General features: G+C 39.7%; 1 long non-coding RNA gene across 1 annotated transcript in view; it reads right to left on the bottom strand.

Moving 5' to 3' along the window:
• LOC104511910 overlaps positions 1–12,874 on the bottom strand; it is a 59,778-nt gene that overhangs the window by 29,249 nt on the left and 17,655 nt on the right. Inside the window, exon 2 of the long non-coding RNA XR_727916.1 lies at positions 5,053–5,147. This is a non-coding gene — a long non-coding RNA (uncharacterized LOC104511910). The remainder of the gene's footprint in view (positions 1–5,052; positions 5,148–12,874) is intronic.

Raw genomic sequence — 12,874 nt, 5'->3', positions numbered from 1 at the left:
GGCACGTAACATGGCGATACCAAAGTGCCCCAACACAAAACTATGTTTTTCAAGTTTATTTTGCATCTAGTACTGACTCAAGAAATGTAAAGTTGTTTATGAATCATGCAATGAATCAGTGGGTTAACCAGCACCCAAAATGGCAGTGCTGAAAAGACATACCCATTTCTGAAATCATCCTTGTCACTGGTTACTTTATAAATTAGGATGGCATTCATCTTCTCAATTAAAAATGTTAGTTCTTTCAATTATTTGCCTAAGGTCTTCTTTAGTCAATGGAAAGAGATCAGTATCTCTAAAAGTCAACAATTCTATCCCAAAACATGTGTTTAACACCAGACAAATAATTTGTAGATGGGTGAAGTTCAGCTAGGATCTCTTATCTCTTTGCATCCAGTGCTAATACAAATCCACGCTATGATCCAAACGCCTGGAGGACAAATTCTGGTTTCAACTGGCCTGTTTTTTTATAGGGGAAATCTCAGCTTTTAACTCAATATCCAAATCCTTTTTGTTACTATTATGACTTTAATTTATAACCTCAGCGGAGCATTTGCCAAAACCACACACACACAAATTTTACTAAGTAGGCAGAGTAGACTACTACATTTAGCTTTTCATTCTGACGCAGTTCTGATTCCTTCCTCTAAAATTATGCCCAAGTTAGACAGAAGGGATAAAATTAAAGATACAATCTAAACACAGCTTCTGTATGGTCCTACAATGACAAACAGCAAAGTCTTCCCTCTTTTCAACCTGATAGTAAAACTTGAAGCACTCAAAATAAAAAATTATGAGCATATTTTTCCTTATTATTTTCTGTTTTTCAAGTGAAGTGAGAGAAAAAAAATATTGTATTTGAAGCGGTGTTGTGGGTGTGTCTTCTTGTGAATCCACGCAGCGGCTCTGATGGCTGAGTAGCCCCAAGAATCTTCTGTTCAAGCCTTGAACGCTTTGAGGCTTGGAGAGGCCTGTGACATAACTTAATTATTCTGTACAAAACGTGATCTTTTTAAAAACGATAATTAAAAAAAAAAAATCAAGAGAACCTTGCTTTAAAATCACACTAACAACATCCTAACAACATAAATATTGCAGCTGTGTCACTTCCATCCTCAGTTACCTACAAATGAGTAACTACATTGTTCAAACAATTTAGCAAGTTCGCTGCTATCTCACTTCATAAAATATGTAATGTTGAATTCCACTTAGGCCCATCATTTATGTATAATAAACGCTAAAGTGTAAAAGGCAAAACATCCTAGGCTGACATCCGAGACAGTAAACATTGTATGTTTATGTCGAGTCAATCTTATCACTCCCTGTGGTTTGACTTTAATACGAATTTATCAAATTCATTTCAAACTTCTCCTTTGTGACTTCTGTTAAGCTTCCCTGCTCTGACCCACTTCACCCATACCTCATAGGTTTTCCTTCTGCACAGAACTTCCCTATATCCATAATGCTTACGTTATTCACTTTTGTCACTGAACCAGCAGACCAAGCACAGTATCCTCTGCAGCCACAACAGCACTTGCAAACAAGCTGGACATCCAAAAAAATGATTTCCAGAAATAACAATACTATTCAGCCCAGTCAGATACTTTTTCATTAACAAAGGCATAACTATTTTTCAACGTTTCAGATGCACTTAGAGGTTATATAATACATTGATTCTTCATAAAAAACCAGGCACCTTAATATCTAACAGTACTGCTACATAGTAGCACATGAGGGGTAATAAATACCCTTAGAACAGCTACTCAATTGGTCAATGTACAGAGAGCAAACATTTTATGGAAAATACGTTCTTTCATATAAGAATGCTTCTGGGTTACTTATTAGAAAGTAGTAATGTGGTCTTATTGGATCTAATAGTGACTAAAAAAGAATACAGGTCTGCTTTCAAAGGGCAAAAAACCCAGACAATTTCCATCCAAAAGAGAAAAAATATTGTACAGGAACATTTCTGAATACTCATAAGTTTATTTCTGACTGATCCAACAGACTATCAACAACCTAGGTTCTTCTCTGTGTTTCACAGCTGGGTGTCATCCACACACATAAGTCCCACACAGCTGCTTTTTTAATAGTTACAGGGGTAAAAATAAATAGATACATTAAAAATATAAACATGATTCAAGCAAGATAATAGTTAAAATTACTTAAGTCACAGCATTATAATTTCAGATTTTTTCATTTCTGTAAGTCCGAGATGCATATTACAGGTATACACAAGCAATCTGATTGCTTAGTCATCAATTACTTAAAGCTTTTAGAGAGAAAGGGAAATGAAAACTTCAGCATGAAGAAGCCAGCTTGTCACAGCGCACTGAGAAGAAAAATAAAGGATCACGAACTAGCGGTATTTTAAAAACCTGTTACGGTTGCTGTTTTAGAAGTCCTGAAGACAGAGTACCTAAACAAAGGATTTGGGTGAGGGAGGAAAAGAAACAGGTAGGCAAGTAATTAAATAAGTAAATGAATAGAAGTGTCTTTGACAGCTTGTGGTCCTTATCACCAGAAGACGTCTCAAAAGCCACCACTGCTTTACCCACATTTTTCCTCTGCAACCTCTCTTTGTACCAGGGTTTCCAGCCAGAACAGTCAACAAGTATTACACAACGCTGGTTACTCGAATAAGCGAGCTGTAAAAGGAACTTCAAATTTGGCAGCATAAGCAGAAGTGAGAAACAGATGCTGAAGATTAACTGAAGATACAGAGCAGTATCAAGAACACCAGAAATACGGAAATGCAACTGAAACGTTTAGAAAGAAAGAAAAGGAAATCTCAGTACAAGCTATCAATCTAATGACTTAAAATGTAATCCAGAGATAAAAGGAAATTTTTATAAACACACTCAAAAATTGGCTCATAATTTTAGCTGAAGAATAGTACAGTGAGCTTTTTAACATACTTGATAATTAGGGTTCTAATTATCTAAGTTAGTGTCCCATGGTCATTAAGTCATGAGGAAAGAAGCAGGAGAAGAGTACGAGACTTGAGATGGATGCCCTTGGTACGGAAGGCCATACTCGGACAAAAGCACGTGTATGTTTACACACGGAGGCACCTGAGGAGAGAGGAAGTCTGGCTAGGATGATACGGGATGAACAGAGAAAACAAACTATTTTGTGAAGAACATTTGCATAGTGAAACAAATATCCAGCTCATCTGCTAATCCAAAAATAGTAACTTAAAAATAACCACTGACACCCACAATCTATTCTCCAATTTGAAGCATAAATCAAAATGAAATCCAATAAAATACTAATCAGAAATGAGGCATATTAGACCTGTAATATATGTAGGCTGCGGTGGCTTAGCATTTCCTAAGCCTGGATGACAGCGTATTTGTTTACGCACAGTATTACGGAAGGGTCATCTATTGAAGGTCAAATCTAGACAGATGTGCAAAGATTCAGGATGAATAACCAAGAACCCAGCGTTCAGTGTAACTCTTTCTGCCACAGCAAAGGAAGTTATCTCGGCAGAAATCCTCTTCCACTTAGGTGCAAGGTAACTAATGAATCCCTTTGGCATCACCACTCTGTAGTGTTTGTGGCTGATATTTGTAGTCCACCACAGCAGCTCTTGTGAGAAGCTAGGAACAAACCCATACAGACCTACCACAGGACTTGAACTCTTTGCAAAAACCATTGATATATTTAGTAGATAAGCAGGAATTTAGACAAGGGCTACATAAGGCAAATTTTTAGCCCAAACACCTTAAATATGTTTACATATACTATGAGCAAGGTACTGTTGTGTTGCAATTACAAACATACGCTGGGGGTTCATAGTCAGAAGTTGTTGCAACAGCCGTAACGGCAAATAACCAACAAACATCAAGCCATTGTGCTACTGAACTTGTGCAGAACTCATTAAAGTCTGTTGAGAAGACATTATTAGCGTGCACGTCAGTAACCAACCGAAGTCCAAGGACCGTCGCCAGGCAGCAGTTAATCACCCTTTCAATGACGACAAAGTTCAGGAGGCATTAACTGCCATGTTTTTTGCCTCCTGCCTCACTTCTGTTTGAAACGAAGGTGGGAGACAAGCCTGTCTGAACTGTAGGACTGGCTCTGAGCAGTTTACTGGGATGCCTGCAGCAAACACAGCCAACGAAGCAAGGATGCAAGTGTACGTCCCACTCTGGGGAAAAGGTGCACCCATAAATACAGATCAAGCAGAAAACAGTGGAAGATGCTGACTCTTAAGGAGGAATCACACAAAACCCCACACCACCATCACGCACACGTGTGAGATGTTCCTTGATTCGTGCTCTTGTGGCAGGTGGTGCTGGGGTTTATCCACAGTATGAAGAAAGCTGAGGTGTCCTCACGAATGCACAAATACACCCCACAGGTGTAACTTTCAACATTCTCCCCACAGGCAGCGCAAAGAAAACGCTTTCTTTACCAGCACGGTATCACTGCTGGCAGCCCTGGGGGGCAGATCGAGGAATTGCTGACAGCTGTCTGGAGTCAGACACTGGAGGCCAGAGTGACTTCGGGAGAGCCTGCATCTCCTACAGCAAACAGGCAGCTGCCTGCAAAGCACAGCTGGCCAAGGCAAACCCAGCCCTTGGGAGACAGTGCCCAACAGTGAGCCACTTGTAGCAGATATTACACTCGTTTCTTGATAGGACTGAAGGATAACGCTGATACTACATTTGAGAACAGGTAAAAATAAGAGTACAAAGTGGCTGGAAACCTTCCCTTTTCCGCGTAGCACATGTCCTTTTCCTCTTACCCTACTTAAAACAATACTAAAAGCAATAGAGGACTTCAGGAAGAGCAATGAGCAGCATACTAAGTGACAAAATATCTGCCATATTCACCTGATTCTGAGGTGAATAAATATATTTCTATATGCATTCTTGTATGTGCAATTTATATCTACTTAAATTTCCTAACGTAAACTGTACAACCAAAGATCTTGTGTCAACTTTTACCTAGATAGGAAGACAAAACCTGTGTAGCAATTGTAAAAGACTTTTTCAACATAACTTTTTATATGCTCTAGTCACCAAAAAGCAGTTGTTTTACCTCTTAATATTAAGCAATGCCCAAGGTATCCCAGTGGGAGTGTTGAAAGCAGGTAGCAATTTCTCTCCAAGCTCTACTGCCTTCTTTCGGAAAACCTGGAAGTTAAGAAGAAACAAAGGTTTGGAAAATGCACTGTTGCTCCCACTAAATTAATTTAGATAATGCCATTACTGAGCGTGTGGTACAAGTCATCTCAGCACAATGAAGCATCCCTGGTTTTTTAGAGTGACGTCAAAGGAATGAAGCAGCACAACCCATTTTCCATTACACAGAGTAATGGGAGAACTCACGCAGCAGGACCACACAGTGACGATGCCCAGACGACCTGCACCTGGCATGACCAGCATCAAGCCAGAGACGTCAGCGCAGCCAGACCCGCTCCCATTTGCGCAGAGCTGCTTGCGTGCTCCCCGTTTTGCCTGCCAGGTACTCCGGGGCAGGGAGGGGGGCTATTAGCTGGGCGTGCTGCTGCATCCAGGATGGCCCGCAGGCAGCTCCCTGCCCTGAACAAACCTACCTGGCGTACTGTGAATGAGCTGCACGGGCAATCTGCGGCAAAACCAACTTCCCCTCCCCCCAGAAAAGAAAAATAATGTTTTTGCAACACCACAGTCTTTATGGACTCAGCTGTCTTATACACAGATGGTATCAACACCACGATTAATCCAGAAATTGGAATATATCCCTACAGATAACTGATACTTGTCTGCTCTTTAGCATCTAAAGTTTCAGCTTTCATCTTAAAAACAAGAAGCAGAAAGACCCCAAATGCTTAACACATGTCCACAAGAATGAGAAACAATTTAACATCGGCAACTTTTTTGTCCAGAGTAATAGTTAAAAAGCATGAACAAAGAGGATCTTGCTCTCCTTCAACAGCCAGCTCAGCTCAGCTTACATTAACCTGACTTTTTGAGCATCAAGTGCTCTATTAAGAGAGTTTTTAATTAGAAACAATATTGTTCCAACTTAAATATAGAAACCTATTTAGTCATTTCAGTGTGTGGATGTTCAAGGCCTGTTTGCTTGGAATTACACTGGGATCCTGCGCAACACTGAAAGGGATTATCCCAGGTGTAGTAGCCAAAATAGCAAAGTCACCTTCATCGCTGTCTCTCTATTAATGGCTCCCTTCAATTCATTTTTTTTCCCCTTAGACATATTTATGATGAATTTCTATTTACTTATGTATTAGAAATCAACTTGTACATCTGATGCATCCCACAGTGGAGCCAATTACAGTACAGCAAATTTTCAGGGAAGGGAAAAAATGCATACATGTTTATCTGAATATATAAAGACATTTGCTGGTCAAAAGATAATGAAGAATTATTTTTCCACATAAATAAAACACAATTTATAAAATTCCACTTTCTAAAAGCTATTTTGAGGAAGGGTTTTCATTACTGAAAAATACATGATCAGGAGAGAATATAACACTCTGGGATGATCATGTTATCATAAAAAAAGCTCCAGACTACCCCACAGTCTCTTCATATGTCACAGATCTCAAGATTTATGTGACAACAGTCCAAGATTTAGAATTATAGTAGGAGATATTTTGAGAGAGGTTTAGTAATTTGAAGCCAAATTATGCCTGGAATCAGAAAATTTTTTTGAGTGGATTGCATCTGACTGCTGGGAGAAACTTGAAGCAAGGCAGCGGGGAAAACAATTTGCTTGGAAATCCCTTCATAACCTAAGTTATTTCTCAATTCCCATATTTCCAATCATGTGGATTCTGCTGAGAATTAGTTATGGATCTGTGATGTTCATCCAGCACATAATTCAGTCTCCCCAAGGTTTAAAACCTCGAGGGACACTCAGAAACAGTTGGCACAGAACATAATTATCCCCTAGTAGATGTCCTGGGGAGGAGCAAGGGACAGTAACCCCACCAGGACCATGCAAGCTTTCCCCTCATTACATTCCGCAGAGAGGCGCCTCCTCAGCCTTTCACAGCTTCTGGTGTGATCCACTCCTCGGCTTACATTAGTATCTCTGCCCTAAGTACTAACCGGAGACGGTTACGATGACCCTCCCAAGCAATAGGCACACAAGGACCCCGAATTCTGTACAAGCATCTGCTGCACAGCGTAAAACCCTATCTTTTGCCATATGTAAAGGGTGTAGATAATTTGTTTTATGGAATGTGGTTAAAGGTACCATATGTACTCTTTTTAGATGTGTGTTTAAGGACGAGAGGAGATCTCCCTTTCAAAAAGCACATGCATATTTAAACATAGCAGTGGCAGCAAGGCTCAGCACCTGCTGTACCTTACAGGCTATATCAATCCTTCACCATTAAAAAGATTACATGCAAGCTCAGAAAGAGGTCTGTTACAATAACTACTTCTGGACAAAAATTTAACATTTTAGTATCTTAATTAAAGAGTTGATATACAGCAATAATGCTTTACTTTCACATATTTCTACCAATTCACATTTTTTCAATTCTATTGTGTTTCTTTTATAAATTAACAACCCAATTTCTTTCAAAATAAAATTGTCTTCTTCAAGGAAATGTTAAAAAATAATGTTGTTGTGCTTTACATCTGGCTGGTAAGCAGCACACAGCCGCTCACTCACCTTCCCTCCCCAGTGGGATGCGGGAGAGACTTGCAAGGGCAAAAGTAAGAAAGCTCATGGGTTGAGACAAGAACAGTTCAATTGTCGGGTGAGGGGTGGGGAAGGAATTAAAAACATCATGAAAAGGAAAAGCACAAAAAGAGAGAGAGAAACAAACCCCATGAAAAACAAGTGATGAAACTGCTCACCACCGACAGATGCCCAGCCAGTCCCCTGCTCCCAACCAACTATGATGCCACATGGTATGGAATGTCCCCCTGTCCACTTTGGGTCAGCTGTCCCAGCTATGCTCCCTCACAGCTTCTTGTGCAGCTCCTTGCTGTCAGATCAGGGGAAGCTGAAAAGTGCATGACTTAGTATAAGCACCACTTAGCAACAACCAAAACATCAGCGTGTTATTACATGATTCTCATGTTAAATCCAAAACACAGCACTATACTGGCTACTGGGGAAAATTACCCCAGGAGAAACCAGGACAAATGGTTATCAAAAAATAAACACATCCAATGCAAAACAGTAAAGACAAATGGCTGCACATACAGATATGCAAGGAAAATTCATTCACTGTGGATAAGGACAGTACTCTGAATACCAACATCAGAATACAGAGTGAAGCCAGGCGTTCTAATTTATTTCTTGTACAAATGCACCTCTTCCAATGTTGTAAACAATTTTCCTAGCAGGCAACTAGAGAAATAGAGAATGGTTTTTAAACCATCATAAAATTTTGGAACACATCTTGAGATCAAGATGCACTTCTTGTTTACAAGAGAATTTCAACACTAATGCATGCTAGTGGTGCTCCTTCCCCTTCCAGAGTTAAAAAAAAGTAAACTATGGACATTATTCAATTTTATCTGTAGGGCTAATTTAACATGGCTGAACAACTGACTGCTAAATCACTATCTATTAAGTGGAACAGTATAGGCAAGAATGACAAGAATACAACACCACTCTGAATGACGGAACACAATAAATAACAACATCACACAGCAAAATTGTGTTCTTTTAGCAAGGGTAAAAGGGTGAAGATTAATAAAGGAACTACATCATTTTTCAATTATTAGCTTTAACAGTTAAAAAATAATAATAGCAAAAGCAGGTGTTGTAATTACTGCACATGTTGACAATGTTCACGGTATTATTTTTTTGCAGAAACTTCTAATATTGGTCAAGAAGTAAATATTGTACAGAGTAAGTTTTTTTTTTCAGCTAAGAAAATAAATAAGCAATAGAAACTTCTACTTAATATCTCTATTGCTGACGAGAATTTCAACTTTTTGTCAAGCCCTAATCTCTCCCCACTACCACTCAGTAATTTTTTGGTAAGCAAAAAGTATGACAGCCATTACTGAGGTGCACAGAGTAAAGGTAGAGATGACAGAGCACAGACCCAAGAGACATTATATAGAGTAAAGGAAAACATCTGTGTCAAAATTTCCCATCCCAGTGGTTATCTTGAGAGGCTCGAGGACTTTTCCTGCCTCTCCTCATGGATGCTCAGCCAGCAGTAATGAAGGCTTAGTACTTACACAAAATACTCCAGTGGCATTGGACCTAGCAGAAGCTGTCACAGCCCCACGACTGCACCCACCCTTCACCCCACACTTTGTTCTCATGGTTTAAATATTTACCTACAAGTCTAGAAGTCTACAAACTACTCCCAAGACCTCCATGACTCGCTCCACTCTATCACATCTAGACTGCATACTTTTTAAGGAAGAGGGACTGTGGAGTTATTTACTTGACATACCAGCTGGCCCTTCAGGTGATGCAATGAGTAAGCCACATTGTCATCAATCCCTTCTTTCAAACTGAAAATTCAGAGGAAAGTGCTATGGCTACCTTTAAAAAAACAACCAAACCACTAAAAATTGCACTGACATTTAACTCAGCTGGATATTATACTACAACAAGGAAAATTACTCCCAGTGAAGCACTGGGATTCAGGAAAGAAAATGACAATTGAAACCAGCCAGCAATACATGGTCAGTGTGTAACACTATAAAGTTAGGGAGGGTATTAAATGCTTTCTCAAGCATTTCTCTCTAACCTAATTTTTGCCAGAAGACAGATTTTTGGATGTGACATAATCCTTGTCTTTAAACTCAAAGTATTTGTAACATTTTTAAAAAGATTTATACAAAGATGTCTAACAAACTTGTATGATACTGATTCTCACTGTGTGAAAGTCCTTTGTAAGAAGGACTTCTCCATGGAATAAGTGCACAGACTCCTTCACACTCTGCAGTCCTACTCATAATTAAAATTAGCACTAAAGCAAATTAGTTAGTACTACAGTCATGTAATGGATTACACAGAGGAGGAGTTACTATATTTTCTACTGAGAGCTCTGTTTGTATTAGTAGGCTGTGAATTGCTAGTTAAAATAAGCTCAATGCTCAGTAAAGCAGCACCTCCGTTGTCCTTTGAGTGACCAATCTCAAGTGCCTTACAAACATAAAAGGCACTCCAAACCGTCACCATTACCTCAAACCCGCAATTCTTTGAACAAGATTTGAGTAAGCAATAATACGTAAACAAGAAACTCACCTCACTGCTGTGAACGCTCGGCTTTCCTGTTACTGTCTGTTCATTCCACAGGCAACACACATACCAAGCCAGGAAGCAAAATGTTATTTTCTTACTCCATTACATATTCTTTTAAAATACATATAAATATTTTTTAAATGCATACAAATATTTTGGGTCTTCATAAGAGAGAACAAATTAACTCGGGAGCTTCCCCTACCACACAACCTCTGCACAAGCTGCTAAGAGGTATGCTTTTGCACAACACCATACTTATGCACGCTGTGATTCCCAATGCCAAAAGTCATCCACTTCCTCAGGAACTATAACCTGCACCTTTCATTTGAGCAGGACTGCTAGTGCTATTACTGGAGAAGGTAAGGAAAGTCACCACATTTACATAGACAGTACTGCTGTCAGCAGTTTTCCTACAGTAACTGCTTTTCTAATAAAAATTTCCTCATTTCTCTCAAATGTGACCTTAATTCAGTGAGGCACTCTTGTTTAGAAAAGCTGTTTGGGTATAGGGCCTTTTTTGGTTCTGCTTACTTTGTGCCACTGATGCAAATGTAGAGGTTTTGGATGTGAGTCAGGACACAGAGACAAACTTTGGATGAAAAAGAAGCTGTGAATTTAATGAACCAAGTTTTCCAAATACCCACTTAATTTAAAGCAGTTACTTGCATTTTCTACGCAGATATAGTTTGTTCTGTGATTTTTTTTTTTTAAGAGGAGAAGCCTTTTTCTTTTAAAAGAGGTCATACATCCAGAATTGCGTTGTTCATGTTAGAAGACCCAATCCCAGAATCAACCAGATTTTGCAGACTCTTGTGCCTGTTATCAAATATTAGTAGGGAAAACAGTGTACCCACTAAGAAATGAGGACCTGCCTGCAAAGAGGCAACCACAGCGCTAACACCAGAGCTGTCATCTGGTGAGCACTGGCTTTCATTATAGTGCAAAAATGTTATCTCCTCTGGAAAAACAAAATTGTTTCCTCTGGCTGGAAAGACAAACCCCTTTGAAAATGTTAGATTACCTCATCATAGATTTCATTGCTGTTGGTAATCAGGAAGAATAGGAAACACAGGAAACAAAAAAATATCTTAGAATTGCCTATGAGTCACATCTAATTAAAAAAGGCAATAACATAGTACAATATCGTAAATTAAAGAACAGCCAGAGTTCTGTCTTAAAAAGTTCGCCACAGGAGGGAAACCAGAAGTTAAATTTTAACACCACATGAAACAATACTTTTTTTTTTGTTGTTGTTGACGAAGATATTTTCTCCACATTTCTAAATCTGTCAAATTAAGCATTTTTCAGTTTTGTTTTATATTTACAGCTAGAAACTGACAAGCCATTAAGCAAGATTTATTGCTTTCTTTCCTGTACCTGACTGCCTTTCCCAGTAGGGTAAGGAATGAATATTTCAGTGCAAAAGGCAGGAAACTAGAGCAGAAAAATGAACAGGGACAGGCCACTTCGCTGCTCTTCAAAACACTGAATAGAAATCCTTTCAGCATAACAAATGTTGATTTAGGTTTAACGAGATCTGCTAACAAAAGAGAACTCTTAGAAGAACTTGTTCCAATACCTTCTTCCCTGAAAGACAAACCAGGATTTTTGCTATGTTTGCATTTGTTTAATTTTTGCAATGAAAGATTAGAAATGCTACAAAAATTGTAGTGTTCCACCCAAAATACCCGAGTACTGGAAAGAGCGTAAGCTGAAATCCTCTACTCCAGTACCAAGTGACACAACACTTCAGTGTCATATTATTTGAAACCATTTCGTATAACAGATTGTCATTGTTCATGACACCTGGATAAGTTACCCAGCTGCTGGCACTAATTCACCAGCAATTACTGGTTTTACAATTACTGTCATCTTGACGCTAGCAGGTGCTTTGGAGTTTAATTTCAGTCAGTCCTCACTTCTGACTGAGCCAAGCCAGTTATGAATTACCTGTGCTACAAGGTGAGAGACAGTTAATAACATTTCTGGAAACAAGCGTTGCAATGAGTCATATCAGCGTGGTAACCAGTACCAACAGGAGCCCAACAGACTTCATTTGGGAGCTTCACAGCTGTAGCTGTATTTATTGTACACCCTCATCCAGAAGTACCGAGAGCATGATTTAAGCATTTTTCCCAGGAAACAGTCTGGATCCAAGGGCAACTTGCTAGCTCTGGGCCATCCCTGGTCCTGCTGGACCTGAGCGCACAGGAAATGCCACACCAATGCATGAGCCCACCTCCAGCCAAGGGCTGCACCCAAACTCATGTCTTTCTATACAGAAAAGGAGAACGCATTACAAACGAGCGGCTCTGCTCGATGTCTACAGTGGTCCAAGACAAGCCAGAGCTAATCAGCAAGATCACACACACCCCAGCATCTGAGTCAGCATCACGGGAAGGGTTTCTGGTTTGTAAGCTTGGCGTCAGACCCAAAACACCTTTGCCCAGCTGTACTACTTGGCTCAGAGGTAATAAGCCCCACCCGACAGAGCAGCATCCCGTTTAATTGAGAATTTAAACCAGGCTACCCTCCCTGGAGATCAGGAAAAGGCGACTGGCCGGTCTCTATCCCATCTGGATGCCGGCAGAGGGAGCACAAGCTAAGCTGTTAGACAACACAGCGCAGGGGCATCTGGGGGTGAGATGTCAGAAATCCCAGGAAAAGGACTAATCTAAGGGGG

Source organism: Eurypyga helias, unplaced genomic scaffold (genome assembly GCF_000690775.1).
Source record: "Eurypyga helias isolate BGI_N326 unplaced genomic scaffold, ASM69077v1 scaffold4367, whole genome shotgun sequence".
NCBI lineage: Eukaryota > Metazoa > Chordata > Aves > Eurypygiformes > Eurypygidae > Eurypyga > Eurypyga helias.
This window is presented reverse-complemented; position numbering and strand designations above follow the sequence as displayed.